This window comes from Macaca mulatta, chromosome 18 (assembly GCF_049350105.2).
Source record: "Macaca mulatta isolate MMU2019108-1 chromosome 18, T2T-MMU8v2.0, whole genome shotgun sequence".
Lineage (NCBI taxonomy): Eukaryota > Metazoa > Chordata > Mammalia > Primates > Cercopithecidae > Macaca > Macaca mulatta.
Genome location: NC_133423.1, coordinates 77,883,548 through 77,904,639, shown reverse-complemented (window position 1 = coordinate 77,904,639; position 21,092 = coordinate 77,883,548). Strand labels below are relative to the sequence as shown.

Here is a 21,092-nt window from a genome sequence, read left to right as displayed (position 1 = left end):
GTTTGCGTCCTCGTTGCTTAGATCCCAGTGAGAACGTATCATATTTGGTTTTCCATTCCTGAGTTACTTTGCTTAGAATAATGAGCTTTTTAAAGTGAATGCTGTATTGAAGAAATATATTTCAGAAAGTTATTGTGTAGGCTTAATAATTTACAGGCTGGGCACGGTGGCTCACACCTATAATTCCAGTACTTTGGAAGGCCGAGGCGGCTGGATCACCTGAGGTCAGGAGTTTGAGACCAGCCTGGCCAACATGGGAAAACCCTGTCTCTACTAAAAATACAAACATTAGCCAGGCATGGTGGCAGGCGCTTATAATCCCAGCTACTCGGGAGGCTGAGGCAGGAAAATCGCTTGAACCCAGGAGGCGGAGGTTGCAGTGAGACGAGATTGCATCATTGCACTGCAGCCTGGGCGACACAGTGAGACTCTGACTAAAAAAAAAAAAAAATTGTATTCCTAAATACATCATCTAAAGTTAATCACTGTTCTCTAGTTTCCCTTCTCATAGGCCTCCAAATTGTAGAAATCTGTTCCAAGCAGTGCCAGTTCTAAAAAGATAACAAAGCTCTGCTATTATAGAAGACAAAAGGAAACAGAAGACTGGGAAGAGGCAGGTGGGGGAGACATATCATATACAGTTTCAGGAAGATGCAGAGTCCTTAAGTTGTAAGTATTGTCCAAGACACAACTGCCAGGACCATTTTAGCCTCAGACAATGTTCTGAAGCAAACACAGATGCTCGGGCTACGTGGCCTCCAGAAGGCGGAAATCCTTGAGTTGGCAGCCATCTTGTCTTTTCCAGTCTCCAAGTGACAGAGAAAAAACTCCAAAAGCAACAGAGTGATCCAGTTTTTTTCCATTTCTGAAGTCTTGCTTCAGGTGGGGAGTTACTGGTTAAAAACAACAACAACAACAAAACGCACCTCTTCCCAAATCAAGGCAGATTTTATAAGTGGATACACCTGACTCCAGAAAGTTAACCTTATATAACACCCGGATGACAAGAACAGGTAGGAAACAAATAGGGCCCCAAAGTCTGTTTACTTTCAATAAATATTTATTGGTCACATACATATAAATTTTTCCCTCTGGTGAATTCTTAAGTTTGTTTAAATTAACCTAATTTAATTGTCATCACCAGTTCACAGACCCCGCCACCTACCAGGCACCTGGCTAATGTCTGTTTCTAATTTTCCATTTGTTATTTCTTAATTTAAGAATCATTTAAAATTTTTCAATTATTTTTGAATAAAATATAAAACCACAAAAGTGTGTGTGTGTGTGTGTGTACACACCAAAAAAAAAAGGAGAAAGAAAAACAAGTAGGTCATTGTAGACTAATGGGGAACCTTGATCCTTTAAATCACCAGAGGTTTTATGGGAATTTGCCAAATAGGTTCACTTGCCAATCTCATTATGTATAAGACCCGTAGGATGTTGTAATAATGTATTTTTGGAAAACAACAACAAAGCTGAACTTACAATTCAGAGAAGAAAGAAAAGAGAGCGAGATTAACTTCAGAATGACTGAAGTTTATTGGTTATCCGATCTCGTAGCCTGCATGACAATCTACCTTTTCTGAAGAAAATGACCTACACATCAAATACAAAATATTGTATTCAATAAAATGGCTATTGTTACAGAATGAAGATCCTGGCCTCTTTGAAGGCAGGGGCCAGGAAGCTTTTAGAAATGGAGAAGTTGATGTGTGGGAAAGAGGAAGAGTCCAGCAGGGGTGCTAGGGGGAGGCAGGTGAGGGAAGCTGAAGATTTGTAATGTAGAAATGCATGGTGAGAAGCTCAAGTGGTCTCAATATGCTCTGGAAACAAAAGTATGTATGTATATATGTGTATATATTTTTATAAATAGATGAATGCGTGCATGCATGCACTCTGCTACCATTTATTGACAACTGCTTTTCAGCGAGTGCTCACCGGTACAAAATCATGCTGGTTGTCTACCGCTAAGGCCCGTTTCTCTTGGTAGGTACCTGGGCCTTCTTAAGAGTTATTACATATTTGGAATATCACCCATGTATGTTGCTATACATTTTGTTAGGCACATTCATTCATCCATTGGCCAGACTTTGCTCAAATGCAAGAGAAGCCTATAGGCTTTAGATATGATGGTCTGGCTTTTGTCATATGCTGTAGTTTGAATTTAGGCTTCAATGGTATATATGAAATGCAAGGATCTACCTGTTACCTGGCTGCATGTTTTAAAACTTCCCTTGGAATGTCCCAGGCCATATCCTGATTAACACAGGCACTTAGGGAAGCCCAGCCTCTAAATATCTGGTGACTCTTTTCTGTGAATGGGAACTTGACTGTTCACATAGGGGCTACACCTAGCTTGCCCAGTGAGAATGTCAAGCATGACCTAGAGCAGGGATCAGTGAACTACAACCCACAGACAAATCTGGAGTGCTGCTGGCTTTCTAAAAACACAGCCATAGTGACACAGAGCTCCTCTCACTTGCTCATGTATAGTCCGTGGCTGCATGCCAGCTGCCCGTGTGGAGTTAGTAGTTACAACAGAGGTCACATGGCCTGCAAAACAGAAAATAGTTACATCTGGTCTTTTACAGAAAAAGTTTGCCAATCCCTGCTCTAGAGCAAAAGAATGTGTGTAAGGCCCAGGCTGCAGGTGTGTGCCTTCCTGGGACACACAGAGAAATCCTCTCCTTTCCCCAGCCTTGGGGAATACACTGTTCCCCAAGAAGAGTGACTATTAGAACACCCTCCCATCTTGTCACCATCCACACAGGCTGTGCCCTCCTGGAGCCCTCTTCTTTCTCGCAGGGACCCCTCCAGTTCTCTTCTTGCTGGATCTCAGAAAGAATAGGAGAACCAATGAAAACACGTTGCTTTTCATACTCTGATTCTGAATCTTTGTGTAAAGATCTACTCCCTAAGAGAGAAAGTGCTCTAAGATCCACTCCTGAATTTAGAAAATTAGTCTTAATAAAATGAATACCCAGGAAAATAGTCTAATGATAATCTGTGAAAATAAAACTTCAGTGCTTCAGTTGATTTCTCCAGAAACTCTGTTTAAATCTGTTTAACTTTTCTTCATGCATCTAAGAAAAATTGCAATTGAAAAATTAGGCCAGGCATGGTGGCTCATACCTGTCATCTCAGCACTTTGGGAGGCCCAGGCGAGTGGATCACTTGAGCCCAGGAGTTTGAGACCAGCCTGGGCAACACAGTGAAACTCTGTCTCTATAAAAAATTTAAAAATTAGCCAGGAGTGGTGGCATGCACCTGTCATCCCAGCTGTTTTGGAGGTTGAGGTGGGAAGATTGCTTGAGCCTAGGAGGTCGAGGCTGCAGTGAACTATGATCTGTGTCACTGCACTGAAGCCTGGGCAACAGAGCAAGACCCTGTACCAAACATAAAAAAAATTAAATTGACCATGTGATTTTAGAATTCAGAGTCTCAAGTTCTATTGAACAAACAAAAGGCAAGATCAGAAATAAATGGCTTAGACCCGAAAAGCCAATTTAAAAGAATTTATAAGAAAAACTGAAGACCACTGGGAATTTTTTAAATCACAGGTGAAGGGAGACAAGGCAGTGTCCCGTGAGGGGTAGAGCAGTAATGCGCATCGTCACCTGCCAGCAGAGGCCCAAGTTCCTCCTGGTGAGGATGGGCAGTTCCAAGGCTCCTCTGCAATTCACAGGACTGTCTCCCCATTTTCCTGTTAACTGCTCAAGATCCATGAGCCCATTTTTAGAATGGACAATTTCTCTAGTGTTTTTGAAGTCAGGCAAAAACATAAATCAAAGCCACTACAGTTTACTCATTGTATTATGAAGGAAAAAAAAAAAGAATATGAACTAGAACAAAATTTGGTAGTCTGTTATGAAACTTAATTTGTGGGGAGGATCAGAAGAGGTTGGGAAAGAAGTATTTATCATGTCTAGTGAGGTATGTGGTAGAAAACAGAACAAATGTGGCAGCCATTTTAAGCACAATCAATTTTCTGTGCATCTATTTTGCAACACCTTAAGTCTAGAACTGCACACTGTACACTTTTTCTTAATGAGAAATATTATTTATTTTTAACGGGAAAAACAGTTTAATGCTGTTTGTTATCTAATATTTTTATTTTTTTCTGACTGAAAATGAATAAAGCACTAATTGTTTTTTGAGACAGAGTCTCGCTCTGTTGCCCAGGCTGGAGTGCAGTGGCATGATCTCGACTCACTGCAAGCTCCGCCTCCCGGGTTCACGCCATTCTCCTGCCTCAGCCTCCTGAGTAGCTGGGACTTACAGGCGCCCGCCATCACACCCGGCTAATTTTTTGTATTTTCAGTAGAGATGGGGTTTCACCATGTTAGCCAGGATGGTCTCGATCTCCTGACCTTGTGATCTGCCCATCTCGGCCTCCCAAAGTGCTGGGATTACAGGCTTGAGGCACTGCACCTGGCCAAGCACTCATTTTATTAACATATAGAATTTACAAAGTATAGCCTCTCTCTCCTCTTCATCCCTATTGCATGAATGATCTAACAGAGCCTTTAGCAAAGTAATCTCGGACACTCTCATACTGATAAATGAGTCTGAGCAGAATATTTTCCAATTACATTGTAAATCATCTAGTATCCTTTTTGACTACCCTTAGCCTTCATGGGTCCCTTTGAGTGAATGACAAATCTAAATCAAGTCCTCAGCATATTAGAAGCCAATATACATCTATTACTGATGAACACAGAGAGTAACCAACAATCTTTTAAATGTCACTGCCAAGAAACACTTTATAATTTGCATTTTGACTTTACATATGTATGAAGGTGGAGGAAAAAGGGTGAATAGGGAAAGACATTCAAATAGTTTCCTGAAAATCAATTGTAATTCTTTAGTTCTCTTCCAATTAGAGTATAACCTTAGAGCCCTAAATTTAACTCTCTTCTTCCACCCTATCTCTGTCCACCTCAAAGCTGTCCATTCCCTTTGGCTGTAGGAAGACAGAATGCAGAAGAAGAAAAAATAAACATGAAACAAAATAGAGGTATATATAAGAAGAGCATCCGTGGCCTGAATCCTTAAAACAACAGGTCAGAGAATTATTAGAGGAGCAATGTTCCTCATCTGTCCTAATTTTGAGCATAAAAAGACCTTACCTATTGTTACATACCAAGGCCTTCTGTAGTCAATTACGGCCCACTGGTGATGGACCTTACACTTTTATAGCATTTTAGGGTTCCATATTTATTGTGTCTCTTAAGTGTGTTAATTATGAAGAAACAGAAGCTGTAGATGTCAAATCACTTGCCCCAGTCATGACTTAAAGTAAAATAGTCTTTTGGGAAGAAATGCGGAAAACTTTTGGACCTAATACAATCAGTATAAAAGCCACAACAAATCATGCAGAATAAGACGTTGTTTCTTTCAAGGTTTTCATTATGTCTTGCTTAGTGTTTGAAATACAGTTTGAATGAGGTAAATGTGAGCATCAGACTGGAAGTAGCTTTAGGGAACGTATTTCATTTGTAAGTGGGGTGGAAACTGGCTGGATGAGAGCCATTGCTAAGGGGAACAGCAACATTCGTATGTCTAATGAGTTAACCTAAGAACCTATAGTTCTGAGGAAAAAAGGGATTGGAGCAATTTATGTAGACGCAGTGGAACAACTCGATCAGCCGACAGGAGGGAGAACTACAGAGTCCCACCGAGGTCACGATTACCATTATGTTATTTTCCCCGATTTCTTGCTCAGCCAGAACTCTAAAACGAAGGAGGGGCACTTGCTGCTGTGAACCCTTGCTTCCCCTTGCACTGTAGCAGTCCATAGGGAGTGTTCTGGAATGCTGTGGGAGCGCTTTCTGATTGCTGCAAGGGCTAGCATTTAATTGGCATGGCCAGGAATGCTAGGAGTCCTAAAACGCATGGACAGTCCTGCATAAGAAAGAACTGTCCTGTGTCATGTAGGACTTTCAAATCCCTGATGGACACTCACCACAGGAGAAAAACCTGCTTATAACTATCAGAGCTTAATGCAGTTTTAGACATAGCTATCCAATGTATTTTTTTGCTCAGTTTTACTAAACATTTATTGAAAAAAATTTATTGAACATAACTGATGAACAATAAACTGCACATGTATTAAACGTACAACCTGATGAGTTTTGGGTTTTCTGTTGAGACGGAAGTCTCGCTCTTTAGCCCAGGCTGGAGTGCAGTGGCGCTATCGTGGCTCACTGCAAGCTCCACTGCCCGGGTTCACGCCATTCTCCTGCCTCAGCCTCCCAAGTAGCTGGGACTACAGGCACCCGCCACAGCACCCGGCTAATTTTTTATATTTTTAGTAGAGATGGCGTTTCACCTGTTAGCCAGGATGGTCTCGATCTCCTGACCTCATGATCCGCCCACCTTGGCCTCCCAAGGTGCTGGTATTACAGGTGTGAGCCACCATGCCCGGCCAACCTGATGAGTTTTGACGTTTGTATGCACATATGAAACCATCATGACAGTCGAGGACACATACACCTCTATCAGTTACAAAAGTCTTCTCACATGCATTTGTAATTTCATCCCTTCCTCTACATCCATCTCCAGGTAACCATGATTTGTTTTCTGAATCTACAAATTTATTTGCTCTTTAGGCCAGGCACAGTGGTTCACATCTGTAATCCCAGCACTTTGGGAAGCCGAGGCAGGCAGATCACCTGAGGTCAGGAGTTCGAGACCAGCCTGGCCAACATGGTGCAACCTTGTCTCTACTAAAAATACAAAAACTAGCTGGGTATGGTGGTGGGTGCCTGTAATCTCAGCTACTCGGGAGGCTGAGGCAGGAGAATCCAGCCTGGGTGACAGAGTGAGACTCTGTCTCAAAATAAATAAATAAATAACAAAAGAAAAAAACCTGGCACTTTATAGAATTCTAAATAAGTGGAATCATACAATAAGTACTCATAAAATATGTTTTTATACATGGGACTTTACAGCAATACAACCATAGTGTAATTTGAGGGAAACACTATACGTTGTTTTGTTCAAATACCATTCTGGAAATTCAAGTCATCTGCAGCACCCCAAGCAATACAGCTCAGCAGACCCCTCTCCATTTGCAGCATGCATGGTGATTCTGCACATCAGACCAACCAAGTGACTCCTTCAATGTGTACAGTCAGTTTTAGTCATGTCCCAATGTTTACATATTTAAATACTTATTATATAAAATATACTTTCCTTTTACTTTTTCCTGAATGTGATGGTTAATTCTGAGTGTCAGCTTAATTGGATTGAAGGATATAAATGTTGATCCTGGGTGTGTCTGTGAGGGTGTTGTCAAAAGAGATTAATATTTGAGTAAGTGGGGTGGGGGAGGCAGATCCACCCTTAATCTGTTGGGCACCATCTAATCAGCTGCCAGTGAATATAAAGCAGGCAGAGGAACATGGAAAGGAGAGACTGGCCTAGCCTCCCAGCCTGCGTCTTTCTCCTGTGCTGGATTTTTCCTGCCCTCGAACATCAGACTCCAAGTTCTTCAGTGTTGAGACTCGGCCTGGCTCTCCTTGCTCTTCAAGCTTGCAGACAGTCTATTGTGGGACCTTGTAATAGTGTAAGGTAATACTTTATAAACTCCCCATTTTATATCTATATCTATACATATACGTATATATCTATATCTATATCTCTATATATCTATATCTCCTATTAGTTCTGTCCCTCTAGAGAACCCTAATACACTTCATATTATAGTTGGGGCATTATATTAATTTCTAAAATTTTGTGCACAAGTAGATTACATTATCTATAAACTTCATTATGGGATAACAAAAGGGGACAATGTGTCTGATCGTGCTAAGTAACGGATCTACAGACCATTCATTCTTTCCTTCTTTCTTTTCTGGAAAATCTCACACTCCAGGCTTCCGTGACAACACTATCTCCCTGTTTCCCTGATCACTCTTTCTTAGTCTGTTTCCCTGGCTCCTCTTGTACCCAACCCTGGGAGGTGGCAGTGTTCCTCCGTTACATCCTCTACCCCTCTGTTCTTATCAACTTCTCTCTCCCACGAATTTCTAAGACATTTACTAACAATTATTTGCCAAACTGCTCTCAAATCTAGGTAGGTGGACTCCCCACCCCTCGTTGATTCCATAGCACATTTTCACTTGTCCACTCTGTTCTACTTGGATTTTCGCCCAGTGCAGTATATCAAAGGCAGCACGTCCCAAACAGAACTCCTGATCTTTTCTGCAAAACCTGCTCTCCCTGTATCTTCTGTGTTTCTTGGTTGGTGATAATACCATTTACTGAGTCTGGCAAATTAGAAAACTGGAATATTTTTCACTAATTCATCATTTTTTATTCTCCTAGGGCAAGTGTCCACCAAATCCAACAAAACTATCTTATATTCTGAATATGTCTAAACTCTCAAGCGCAAGTTTTGTACTTTTACTAAAAGTCAATATAGCAACATTAAAGTCTTAATGTTAAGTATGATTTAAATCATTAAGTGTACTTAAGGTATCTAGCCTATGAAAATAATAATTTTAGACAACTTTATGCCCAAAAATGTTACGTACAAAGTTATTTATGAAAACTTGGAAACAACCATTAAAGAAACAATTTGAGGCAAGGTGCAGTGGCCCATGCCTGTAATCCCAGCACTTTGGGAGGCCGAAGCAGGCGGATTGCCTGAGGTCAGGAGTTAGAGACCAACCTGAACAACATGGTGAAACCCCGTCTCTCTCTGTATTTTGTAAAAGTACAAAAAATTAGCCAGGGTTGGTGGTGTGCACTTGTAGTCCCAGCTACTAGGGAGGCTGAGGCATGAGAATCACTTTAACCTGGGAGGAAAAGCTTGCAGTGAGCCAAGATCGTGCCACTGCGCTTCAGCCTGGGTGACAGAGTGAGACTTCGTCTCAAAAAAAAAAAAATTGATATTTTAATTTTGCATCTATACAAAAGTAATTTTGAAGCCATCAAAAGTATACTAATAGAGTGTCTTTATTATAAAAAGAAATGATTTTCATAGTGTTAAATTAACAATTGGGATGTAAAATTTTCCTACGTATGTAAAACCTGCAGGGAAAATGACTGGAATGAATTGTTAGTGGTGGTGATCTCTGGCGAAAAGGAATATAGATTAGTTGTATCTTCCTTTTTTTTAAGATGGAGTCATGCTCTGTTGCCCAGGCTGGAGTGTAGTGGCACAATCTCGGCTCACTGCAACCTCCGCCTCCTGTGTTCAAGCAATTCTTCTGCCTCATCCTCCCTAGTAGCTGGGATTACAGGTGTGCGCCACCATGCCTGGCTAATTATTTTATTTTTTTTAGTAGAGATCAGGATTTGCTGTGTTGGCCAGGCTGGTCTCGAACTCCTGACCACTGCACCCAGCCTGTCTTTTCAAAGCATAGATCTGTCATGGAGGTAGCCTTCGGCTGGCTCCCTACCATGCAAAGGCTGAGGTGCCAACTCTATGCATGTCATAAAAAGGTCTCACACCCTCTCTCCCAAGTCTTGTTTCTTCAGACTCATCCCCTGCAAATTCATCACCAACACATAGACCTTGCTACCTTCACTGGTACAAGTCATGAACTGTGGCATTTTTACAAGATTGATACCTTTGACAAAAATGTCTTTTTCTTCTGCGTTGTCAGGCCAAATAATACATTTATCCTTTAAGACTCAATTCAAATGTCATTACTCCTTTGAAGCCTTTGCTGGTAGAGTTGGGAGCCACTCACACTGTCTTCACAAACACTGTTGTGGATATGCTGTTTCACACTTATCTCTTGATATAAGACAGAGGTGGCCACAGGAATTATTCTTCCTGGGCAAAATACTGTATCTTGGTCATCTTTGTATCATTTGTCTCTGATACAGTCTGGCACACCATCCTGGCATTGCTATAAAGAAATGCCTGAGGCTGGGTAATTTATTACATAAACAAAAGACGCTTAATTGCTCACAGTTGCACAGGCTGTATAGGAAGCATGATGCTGGCATCTGCTTGGCTTCTGGGGAGGCCTCAGGAAACTTACAATCATGGCAAAAGGCAAAGGGGGAGTTAGCACGTCACCTGGCCGGAGCAGGAGGAAGGGGCTGAGGGAGGTGCTACACACTTTGGAACAACCAGATCTCACGAGAACTCACTCACTATACAGTAACAAGGGTGGGTGGTGCTAAACTGTTCATGAGAACTCCACCTCCACAATCCAATCACCTCCCACCAGGTTCCACCACCAGCACTGCAGATTACAATTCAACATGAGATTTGGGCAGGGACACAGATCCAGACCTTATCAACTACGGACACACAGATGCCTCAAGGCCAGGAGAAACTGAAGCCAACCTGTATTTTCTGACGAGGCAAAAGGCAGAATGAACCAGAATACACGGAACAAAGCAGAACTACTCAAATTAGTTAAAGAGGAAATTACAGTTGGAGTAATCCAACTGTCAATCCAACTGTGATGGACAGCAGGTAGATTATTTAAAAGTTGGAATTAAACTTTTACATTAAGAAGTCTCTTGTGCCTGTATATTTAAAATACAGTTGTCCTTGAGAGTTGTGTCTAACACTTTTAATAGAGAATGATAACATTGTTAAAACTGTGTTTTTGGAAAGTGAAACAGAAAACACCCATGGGGACACCTATGGAAAGCCAACCCACCAGTTTAAAATTCAAAGTGCCATTGCTTTGCCTGCACATCACAGCTTTGTAAAGTCTTAATGTCTGTGCCACAGGCATTATGCTATATTATCTTAGAGAAAAACAATCAGAATTTCAGGGGTTGGGGCTCAGACAGAATGCATTTTTTAAACTTCCTTCCACTGTTGAAAACCACCAATCTACATGAAAGATTTCCCCAGTTACAGACTACAGCCCTGAAAAAAAAAGTCTTAAAAACCATTCTCATTATGACCTCTACCTAAAACATGAAAGCAAATGATATATTATTGGTATAAAGGAAAAGTAAATAATAAGAATGTAGTTTAAATAACTTTCTTCACTCAAGAGATGCTGATTCTTATTTTTTTTTCTTATCCTCAAAATACATTTACAAGGGCAACTTCAATTCTTTTTATTATTTTTAAATGGAGTTTCACTCTTGTCGCCCAGGTTGGAGTGCAGTGGCGCGATCTTGGCTCACTGCAACCTCCACGTCCCAGGTTCAAGCAATTCTCCTGCCTCAGCCTTCCCAGTAGTTGGGATTACAGGTGTCCACCACCACGCCTGCCTAATTTTTGTGTTTTTAGTAGAGATGGGGTTTTACCATGTTGGCCAGGCTGGTCTCGAACTCCTGACCTCAGGTGATCCATCCTCATCAGCCTCCCAAAAGTGCTGGGATTACAGGCATGAACCACCGCGCCTGGCCCCAACTTCAATTGTGAATGAATGATCACATGAGAACATTTCAATATTTTTAGGCCAAAGGGAAAAGCCTAGAGAATAAAAAAATTTGCTGGTAAGAAACTGAGCTCTGAAAAGAAAATTTGGAGGCCGGGCGCAGTGGCTCAAGCCTGTAATCCCAGCACTTTGGGAGGCCGAGATGGGCGGATCACGAGGTCAGGAGATAGAGACCATCCTAGCTAACACGGTGAAACCCCGTCTCTACTAAAAAATACAAAAAACTAGCCGGGCGCGGTGGCCGGCGCCTGTAGTCCCAGCTACTGGGGAGGCTGAGGCAGGAGAATGGCTAAACCCAGGAGGCGGAGCTTGCAGTGAGCAGAGATCTGGCCACTGCACTCCAGCCTGGGCGACAGAGGGAGACTCCGTCTCAAAAAAAAAAAAAGAAAAAAGAAAATTTGCTATTTTAGGGATTTTTTTTCCCCACAGCAAATAGCTTTTATAGCTATTAATATTTATATATCAATAGCCATAGCAAGTAGGTTTAAATTTTTTTTTTTTTTTTTTTTTTTTTGCAGAGACAAGTGAACATCTATTTGTATGCCTTTCTTCCTATGTGTATTTTCAGTGTTTTTCAAAACAAGGTCCTAGGACTCTCCAGATTCAGTTATGTCCCTGGGCTTGGTCAACTGCTGCAGGAGTCTTAGGGAGCCTTGTACAAATGCTAGAGTGACTCATTTACCAACATTAAACCCTAAGATAGATGCAACAAAGCAGGACTCCTTCCTCCACGGAATGTGCTGATTTCAGACGATGCAGCACCCAATGCAGAAAACACTGGAATTTTTCCTTGGAACTGGACTGTGATGAGAGGTGCTTGCCATGAACATAAGCTACTGTCTTTTCTTTTCTTTGAGATGGAGTTTCGCTTGTTGCCCAGGGTGGAGTGCAATGGCATGATCTCAGCTCACTGCAACCTCCACCTGGCAATTCTCCTGCCTCAGCCTCCTGAGTAGCTGGGATTACAGGCATATGCCACCATGCCCGGCTAATTTCTGTATTTTTAGTAGAGACGGCATTTCTCCATGTTGGTCGTGCTGGTCTCGAACCCCCAACCTCAGGTGATCCGCCCACCTCAGCCTCCCAAGTGTTGGGATTACAGGCGTGAGCCATCACGCCTGGCCAGCTACTGTCTTTTCTTTGACCCTTCCTTTCCGGTTTTTGAAGATAAAGCAGGAAATAATCTTCTCTGAAGATACTTGATAAAAATTCCCAAAACAATTAAACACATGCTTCCACTTCATTGATAAAAATTTACCACAGTTTGACACCTGGGTCTAGTTCAGCTGACGGATGAGCTGATTGATGCGTTCACCCCGATAGCCAGGTGTGCCCATCTCCTTGAGGAAGCCCACTCTATTTTTGATAGCATTACGGGCCACTGAGAGGTGGAAAGGGCGCAAGAACCATGAGATCTCCTGGAAATGCTTCCCTGGGAAGGCAATTTCATGAATGAGGTCTTCCAAGCAAATGAAGCCAAACTTCCCCAGGTGCTCCTCAATCACTGTGTTGTCTGTTAGAGGGATGGTCTTATTCTTGACGTTGGCTTGTCCACGTTTCAAAATGAGTTCTTGGACAGACTTCAGATTTGGAAATCCCCGGGTCACATAAGGTTCCACTATACGCAGCATTTTTAGGTTCTAGGGGGTGACTTTTACAAAGACACCACTAAAAATTTTCTTTAGGCGAAGTCTTGCAATGGTTCTCTGCACCAGTAAACTCACGCCATCAATCCTTTCGATGCGTACAACAAAGGCCAGGGAATGTTATCTGGGAATTCCAAGGCGTGAGGTTTCACTTCTAGTCGTCTGAGATGCACCTTGTCGCGTTTCTGCCACCAGGAATCACGGAGGAATGATTCCAGTCCCTTAAACCTGAGCCTTTTTCCTTTCCTCTGCTGCTTCTTTGCCAAAAGTGCCTGTTTTGCCTGGGTGGCTTGGAGGGCTTGACAAGCCTTCCTCTTTTGCAGCAGATTTTCTGGAACCAAAGGGATTTTTCTCTGCTCTTGCTCCGCCATCTTTCTAGTGGTCACTTTAAAAGTTTTGAATGGCAGTTCTTGTTGTGAGGATAATTTGTATTGATCTTTCCATCAAATTTTAAATGGTACGGTCTTATATCATTTTTTTCAGGGATTCACCTATCAATAGCAAGGACACTGGAATAATAGTTTCAAAGAATGAAGTGGTCAGCACATCCCAAAAAGGCATGCTGGGGGGCGTGTGGTTGGAAGGTTACGGTGGGACGATGGTGGAGACCCCGAATGGTGGGAGAAGAGAGTGGTGAGAAAAACTGAGCTCCACTGTTCCTTCCTATGGACTGCTCTTCTCCATTGGGTTCTCACATTTTCATCCTCATTGACACCAACTTATCTTGATCTGGGTATACACCTAGCCCTTTTAGACTGGCATAGTTAAATTTTTCTTTAAGTATATATGACAGGATAAATTGTCAAAACATCCTTCACTAAAAACTAAAGAAAGGGAAAAATAAAATAGAAAACAATGAAGAAGGTGTAATCTATAAGCTTACGACCCAATGGGACTAATGTCTAGTTGCAGTTTAGCTTGCACAAATTAATAACTCTGGAAATCACTGCCTTGGTCACTCCATGTCAAAATACTGTTTTGTTCAACTGACGTTTCCTCTCCCAAACCTCCCTCCCAATTGTTCCTCCCAATAAAACTTCTCCTAATTTCAAACAGACACTTCCTCAGGGAGTGGTTTCCAAAAAATGTTTAATGTCAACCCATATGAAGAAACACAATTTAGATCTCTACCCAGTACACACACATACCTCATATATGTAACAAAAATTTCACGAAGCAGTCTCATTATGTGTGATATACTCTGACCTATTTCCTTTTCTATTTCATTTTTTCAAACGCAGATATTGACCAACTAAGCTAATTTCATGCACTATCACTGTGTGGTATTAGTCACTGGAAAACTAAGTAAAGCCTGAAAATGTCCATCTCAGTCTAGTGCTCATATCTACATGGAAGCTCATTTATATATCACAGGCACAGTCATCCCTTTCTCAGTTTCTCAGCTGCACCCACTTCCTTGGAATTCTCAAAACCTGCTGGTTGGTTTAGTCATTTATCATACAATAAGGGTTACGACATAGCAGGGGCACGGGACCACAGTCAGGGCATCAATTCCTGCAGGCATGCACAGATGCCAACCCAAGTCCCGGGTGCTCACAAACTAAGGAAGCAAAGAGGAGGAAGCAACTGTGCTGATCTAAGGGATTGCTGGGCCAAAGAAGGACGCACTGGGCTGGGCGCGGTGGCTCAAGCCTGTAATCCCAGCACTTTGGGAGACCGAGATGGGCGGATCACAAGGTCAGGAGATCAAGACCACCCTGGCTAACACGGTGAAACCCCGTCTCTACTAAAAAATACAAAAAACTAGCTGGGCGAGGTGGCGGCGCCTGTAGTCCCAGTTACTCGGGAGGCTAAGGCAGGAGAATGGCGTAAACCTGGGAGGCGGAGCTTGCAGTGAGCTGAGATCCAGCCACTGCACTCCAGCCTGGGCAACAGAGCAAGACTCTGTCTCAAAAAATAAAATAAAAAAAAAAATAAATAAATAAAAAATAAAGAAGGACACACTGGAGGTAGAAAGATGCATTGGAGGTGGAAAGAAAGAACCCAGAGTGATGGAGCTGTCTTTACCACTGAGTGATAGTGCCAGGAAGGAGGGAAGAGTTAAATTTTGAGTGACACACCTGGTACTCTTGAATGAATGAATGAACAGTTAAATTAATATTCAAAGCCCTAAGCCAGTATTTTTTTTAAAAGTTATAATGATATGAAAGAGTGTTCCACCACTCTTGCTTAGGCAATCTGGAATCTGTGTTATTTTGCTTATGTGAACTATGCAGGGACTCGAATGGGGAGTGTTCCTTGCAGATGATAAAAGAAGAGAACCTAATTAGGAAGTCATCGGACAATCCTTCTGAAAGAGGGATTTAGGTGTTTTAACAAGCACTGAAATTAATTCCAAAGACAGCTTACGAGAGAATCCTTTGGTGTTTTCTCCACGAATTTCCTTTTGGAAAAAAAAAAAATCAGCTCCTTAATTTCCTCAGGCTCTGGCTGCCCACAGGCATTTGCTGCTCAGCAGCTGCCTCAGTACAAACAGCTCTGACTCCACGGACTGCTAGCTGTTCTTGGGAGAGATACTGCTATTTGTCAAATGTGACACTCGAATAAAGCTTGAGGACAGGGGATTAAAATCAGATATCTTTACTCAGTATTTTCACATGTGACTAAAATTAGAAAACACAATACATTTCAAAGAATTTCACAGAGGGATTTAACATTCATCAAGCAAAGGAACTTTGGGTAAGTTTGGCCTTTGTTTTCACATCATTTTGTTCCCATCTCTGTGATGTACCTCCTACTGCACTGAAATTGACTATGATCATGTCTTCATTCCTTCACTAAATTGAATTGAGGGCAGGAACATGCTTCCTTATTCTTTGTATCCTTAACATCTACCACCTTGCCTGGAGTTTAGAATGGATTCAGTAACACTTTGTGGAATAAATGAGGAAAGAGGTAAGAGGAGTGTGAGATTTGCTCCGTGGTGGAGGGTAGGAAAGAGGTTGGAGAGAGGGCAGGAGAAGCAAGAAAAGTTGTGGGCTTTCCCCAGAAATGAAAGTGATTACATTCAGACCATTTAAACCCAAACAGGCTCCTGGCTACTTGATCCCTAAAGCAGTGCTTCTTAATCTCTAGGTGCATATAAATCACTTGGGAGTCTGGTTAAAATGCAGACTCTGAGTCAAGAAGTCTGGGGCAGAATCTAACATTCTGCATTTTTAACAAAGCTGCCAGGGGTTACAAATACCGCTGGGCTACAGTTTAGACACACCTCCAGGAGCAAGCCAGCCCAGGGACCTGCATGGATTTGACTGGGCTCCTGGGAGGAAGTAGACAGTAAACTCAAAGAGGTAACTGAGGAGGCTTTAATAAGAGTCTGTCTGGCTATTTGCAAAATGTGAGTGGCATGAGGGGAAGAAAAAATTAAAGACCTTAACAGTTAGCAACCAGGAGGATGAGGCATCACCAGCCCTAGACTGGAAGCCCAAAGGGAGGGAGTGGTTACCCAAACCAAAGAGAGCTGGAACAGGAACAGTAGGCCAGAGTCATGAAAAGAGCTGTGGTCTTGGGTACAGAATAGAGAAACACAGTTTTCATAGGGATGGGAAAGGGGAATAAACATCCTAGTCTCACTTTCTTCCCAGTCCTTGACTGCCTTTTGTGCCTCCCATTGGCCAAACCCAACTGGGAACTAGAGGGCAAGGGGGGTTTGTGGATAAGCTCCCCCCAGAGCCTCTCAAAGTGGAGAAGAGTAAGAGTGAACTTTTTATTAATTCAGCAATGCATTATGTCCTGTGGTTAAAGGTAAATACCCAGGCCGGTCACAGTGGCTCACGCCTGTAATCCCAGCACTTTGGGAGGCTGAGGCAGGCAGATCGCCTGAGGTCAGGATTTCAAGACCAGCCTGACCAACATGGAGAAATCCCATCTCTACTAAAAATACAAAATCAGGCAGGCGTGGTGGCTCATGCCTGTAATCCCAGCTACTCAGGAGGCTGAGGCAGCAGAATCGCTTGAACCCGGGAGGCAGAGGTTGCAGTGAGTCAAGATCACGCCATTGCACTCCATCCTCAGCAACAAGAGTGAAACTCCATCTCAAAAAAAAAAAAAAAAAGTTAACACCCTTAAAACACAGAGTCTGGACTTCTCAAGGGGGGTGACATTGAAAAAAAACTGCAGTGAGTCCCTGTTTATTTCTATAGGTAATCTTTAGGATGAAAAGAACCCCAAGTGGATAAGTAGGGGCAGCATTAAAGATAAAAGAAAAACAAGCTGAATGCCTGAGGCCAAGTGCTGGGAAGCCATCAAAAGCCCAGCTCAGAAAGTGAAGAACAGAGTGGCCTCAACAGATTCTCTTGGAGAAACAGGACTAGCAGGTTGGAGCCGGCTGTGGCAGTTAAGGGAAGACCAGCTTTCACTTTGGTCTCAGGAGCACCTGGTCTAAAACCCTCCTGCTCCTTTTTAGAATTTAGATACTATGTTACTGATGGATTTCCAAGATTTGGGAAAGAAAGTAGACCCAAAGAAAATAAGAAACAGTAAGCACCAAGACCAAATAGCCAGCTCCTAAAAAGATCCAATCAGAAGTTTGTTAGAGAAATATATGTGGCCACACATCATATACAACTATATAATTGTATATAAAATATGACACACAATCTCTTGGCTGGGTGCGGTGGCTCACACCTGTAATCCCAGCACTTTAGGAGGCCGAGGTAGTTGGATCACCCAAGGTCAGGAGTTTGAGACCAGCCTGGTAAACATGGTGAAACCCCATCTCTACTTTAAAAAAAAAAAAAAAAAAAATTAGCCAGGCGTGGTGGCAGGCGCCTGTAATCCTAGCTACTCAGGAGGCTGCGGCACAAGAATCGCGTGAATGCAGGAGGCAGAGGTTGCAGTGAGCCGAGATCGTGCAACTGCACTCTAGCCTGGGCGACAGAGAGAGACTCTATCTCAAAAATAATAATAAAAATAATAATGTCTTGGCATTATATATAACAGATAGTGACATATAATATGTATATTTCAAGGGATTCCTCATTAATACTCTAATCGAGGCTGTTAGGAATAACATTAAAAGACGGAAAGAGTAACCTCATATTTGGATTTTTCAATGTGTTAAAAAACAGTGAACACTCTTCTACCCATTCGCCCTAGAAAACAAGGTTATCTCACCCCCTCAACCCCCCGCTCCCTAAACCAAGGACATGCTCTGCTCCTCATCAGTTGCAGCGGCTAAGCATAGCAGACCTTCCCAAGGCTGGGAAGGCAGCTGAAAAAAACCAGCTGGAATCTCCAGGAAGTGAGAAATTGGCTTGGGCCTTGACTGATGAGTCAGATCTGCCAGGATAATATGAGAGCTTGTTGACTGATGTGCCCCTCTCTCCACCGCCCTGCCCCCATCCCTAAACCCATATTCCAAGAGATATGGGCTGGCCAGTTTACCACTTGTCCCAGGGAGAACTGTCAGGAAGAAAAATAAAAACAGCAAAAAGATTCCAGAATCTTGGTTCTAGTTCAAAAGAGCAACAAAAATAGTTTTGAAAAGAGATATCAACTGGCAAAACAAGTTTTTTTTTACCACCCCATCCAAACTGGGGAGAAGAAAAGGATTTGGAGAGGAAAAAATCATTATGAGCAATTAGAGGCCATGTGTTTGGTGCTCCACTCCCAGAACAAGGCCACAGTGTGTCTGTCAGGTGGGAGCTGGGGCCCACACAGGCTTCTCCACCAAGTTTGGGAGGATCTAGGAAGACACTTGCTTCCTGCTTCCCTTCTTTTGTGATTAAGGAAGCAGCCTCAGAGACACATCCCATGTCACCAGGGCAAGAAGAATGGGCAGAAACAGCAGCTCCTGCTCCCGCTGGGGAGTGATGGGGTCAGGAGTTCCCTGCACAGCCTGAGGGATGCCTACTTTAGCTGAGAGAGAAAAAGAAGCAGACAGAGATAGATTCTCAGAGCCTGACAGATATGCCTGGCTGGAGATAAGGGTCCCTGTGGCAGGGGCTGCAGAGTGAACAGTTCCCTCCAGAAACTGGAACAGGCTGAAGGCTCAGCTCATATCAGAGAGCCAGGTGGGAACCACCCCACAGATCCACGTTTCCATCCCAACAGCACTGTGTCCAATCCCCTGGGGTCAAAGCTCAGACAGCAGAGGAAGGCTGAGTCAAGAACACAGGTCTGCCTGACTCCCCTGACTGCCTCTCCAGATGCAATGGCTTCCAGCAACAATAGAAGGAAAGGAGGGGAATCAAGGGGAAATATTCTGAATATTCCTGAATTTTAACCAGAAGCAACTTAGAAAGTGCTAAATTGGATCAAGTTGACTGGCTGTGGCTGTGATTAGATGGAGTTTTTCTGCTGTCTGTCAGAAGTGGGGGCTCAGAGTTAGAATATAAATTTTACTACCAGAAATAAAGAAAATTACGTTCTGTGACTGTGAAATTCATGGGCATTACAAGACTGATTGAATTTTTTTTTTCTTGAGACAGAGTTTCGTTCTTGCCGCCTAGGCTGCAGTGCAATGGGGTGATCTCGGCTCACTGCAACTTTCACCTCCCGGGTTCAAGTGATTCTCCTGTCTCAGCCTCATGAGTAGCTGGAATTACAGGCACCCACCACCACGCCCGGCTAATTTTCGTATTTTTAGTAGAGACAGGGTTTCGCCATGGTGGCCAGGCTGGTCTCGAGCTCCTGACCTCAGGTGATTTGCCCACCTTGGCCTCCCAAAGTGCTGGGATTACAGGCGTGAGTCTCCGCGCCTGGCCCAAGAGACTGATTTTTTTCTCCACCTCCATTGCTTAAATGTTATCCAGGCATCCCTCAGCATCTGAGGGGAACTGGTTCCATATCCCCCTCCCCCAACTAATACCAAATTCCACCGCTGCTCAAGTCCAGTATATAAAATGGCATAGTGTTTGCATATAACTTAAGCACATCCTCCCCAAACTTTAAGTCATCTCTAGATCATGTATAATACCCAACACAATGTAAATCCTATGTAAAGAGTTATACTGTATTGGTTTTTTAATTTGTATTTTTAATTGTCATACTGTTATTTTTTATTGGTTTTTTTTTCCCCAAATATTTTTGATTCAAGGTTGGTTCAATCTGCCCATGCAGCACCTGTAGCTACCAAGGGCTGACTTTATGTGAATGTTTGGTTAAGATCCAATTCTATCCAGAAGCAGCAGCTCAGTGGTCTGGCTTCTGCATACGACCAGCTGATTCTAGGCAGCCATCCGGCCTTGCCACTGAGCTTCCCTGAACTCCAGTTGAAAGCTGGGGTGGCCTTGTAGGTCCAGCTCATGTCCAACAAGCAGCAGCCCTGCCTGGAAGCACCTGGACCTCTTCTGCTCTCCTCTCCTTTCCAACGTCTTGCTGCAAGCCTCATATTTCCCATGAAGTTCCCTTAACTGTTCTAGTTCATAGGGATCATTATATAAGCTAGGGACTCTCAGGTTCAAAGTTAGTGACGTTCTGAGTTATCTTTGATTTACTTTTGTAGCAGGATGGTTGAATTTCTGCCAGAAGCTTGTTAGAAAGATGCACGTGGGTCAGAGTAATTTTGAAGCAATAAAGAATTGTCAGAGGCCTGCACAAGTCTTGACAAATGGATTTACACCATTACCTAACACAGCTTCTCTGATAATGAGAGAGATGTTTAAAATGCTGTACAAAAATAAGTAGATGTTTCTGCTGTCCATAAGGACAGGCAAGCACTTGAATGTGACCTCCACCCTAGCACTGGGGCAGACAGTGGTCATACAATGGCTGTTTAGGATATCATGGTACACCTGTACCTTGGAAGCTATATACTGAAACTCTGTAGAATTCTGATGAAAACAAAATGGAAAGCCTCTAATATAAACACAGTGTTCATGTTCAGCTTGTGAAAACCAAGTAGATGCAATGATAAAGGTTCCTGCAATTTTGTTCTGCCCAAGGAAATGTGATAAACGTATGCAGTTCCTGATAATGTCTATTTTGCACAGCCTATTATTCCTTTCTCTACGAGGTAAATTCCACAACCCTCATCAGCAGATGGAGGAGGATTTCACTGCTTACTCTGCAGAGCTTCCATATCTATCTTAATACTGCAATTTGGGGTAAT

The 21,092-nt window shown here is 42.8% G+C and overlaps 1 protein-coding gene and 1 pseudogene across 3 annotated transcripts in view; both read right to left on the bottom strand.

The window, feature by feature from the left end:
- ARHGAP28 (Rho GTPase activating protein 28) overlaps positions 1-21,092 on the bottom strand; it is a 198,080-nt gene that overhangs the window by 120,228 nt on the left and 56,760 nt on the right. The gene's annotated exons all lie outside the window — the stretch shown is intronic.
- Positions 12,373-13,401, bottom strand: LOC707342 (large ribosomal subunit protein uL30-like 1 pseudogene; annotated as a pseudogene).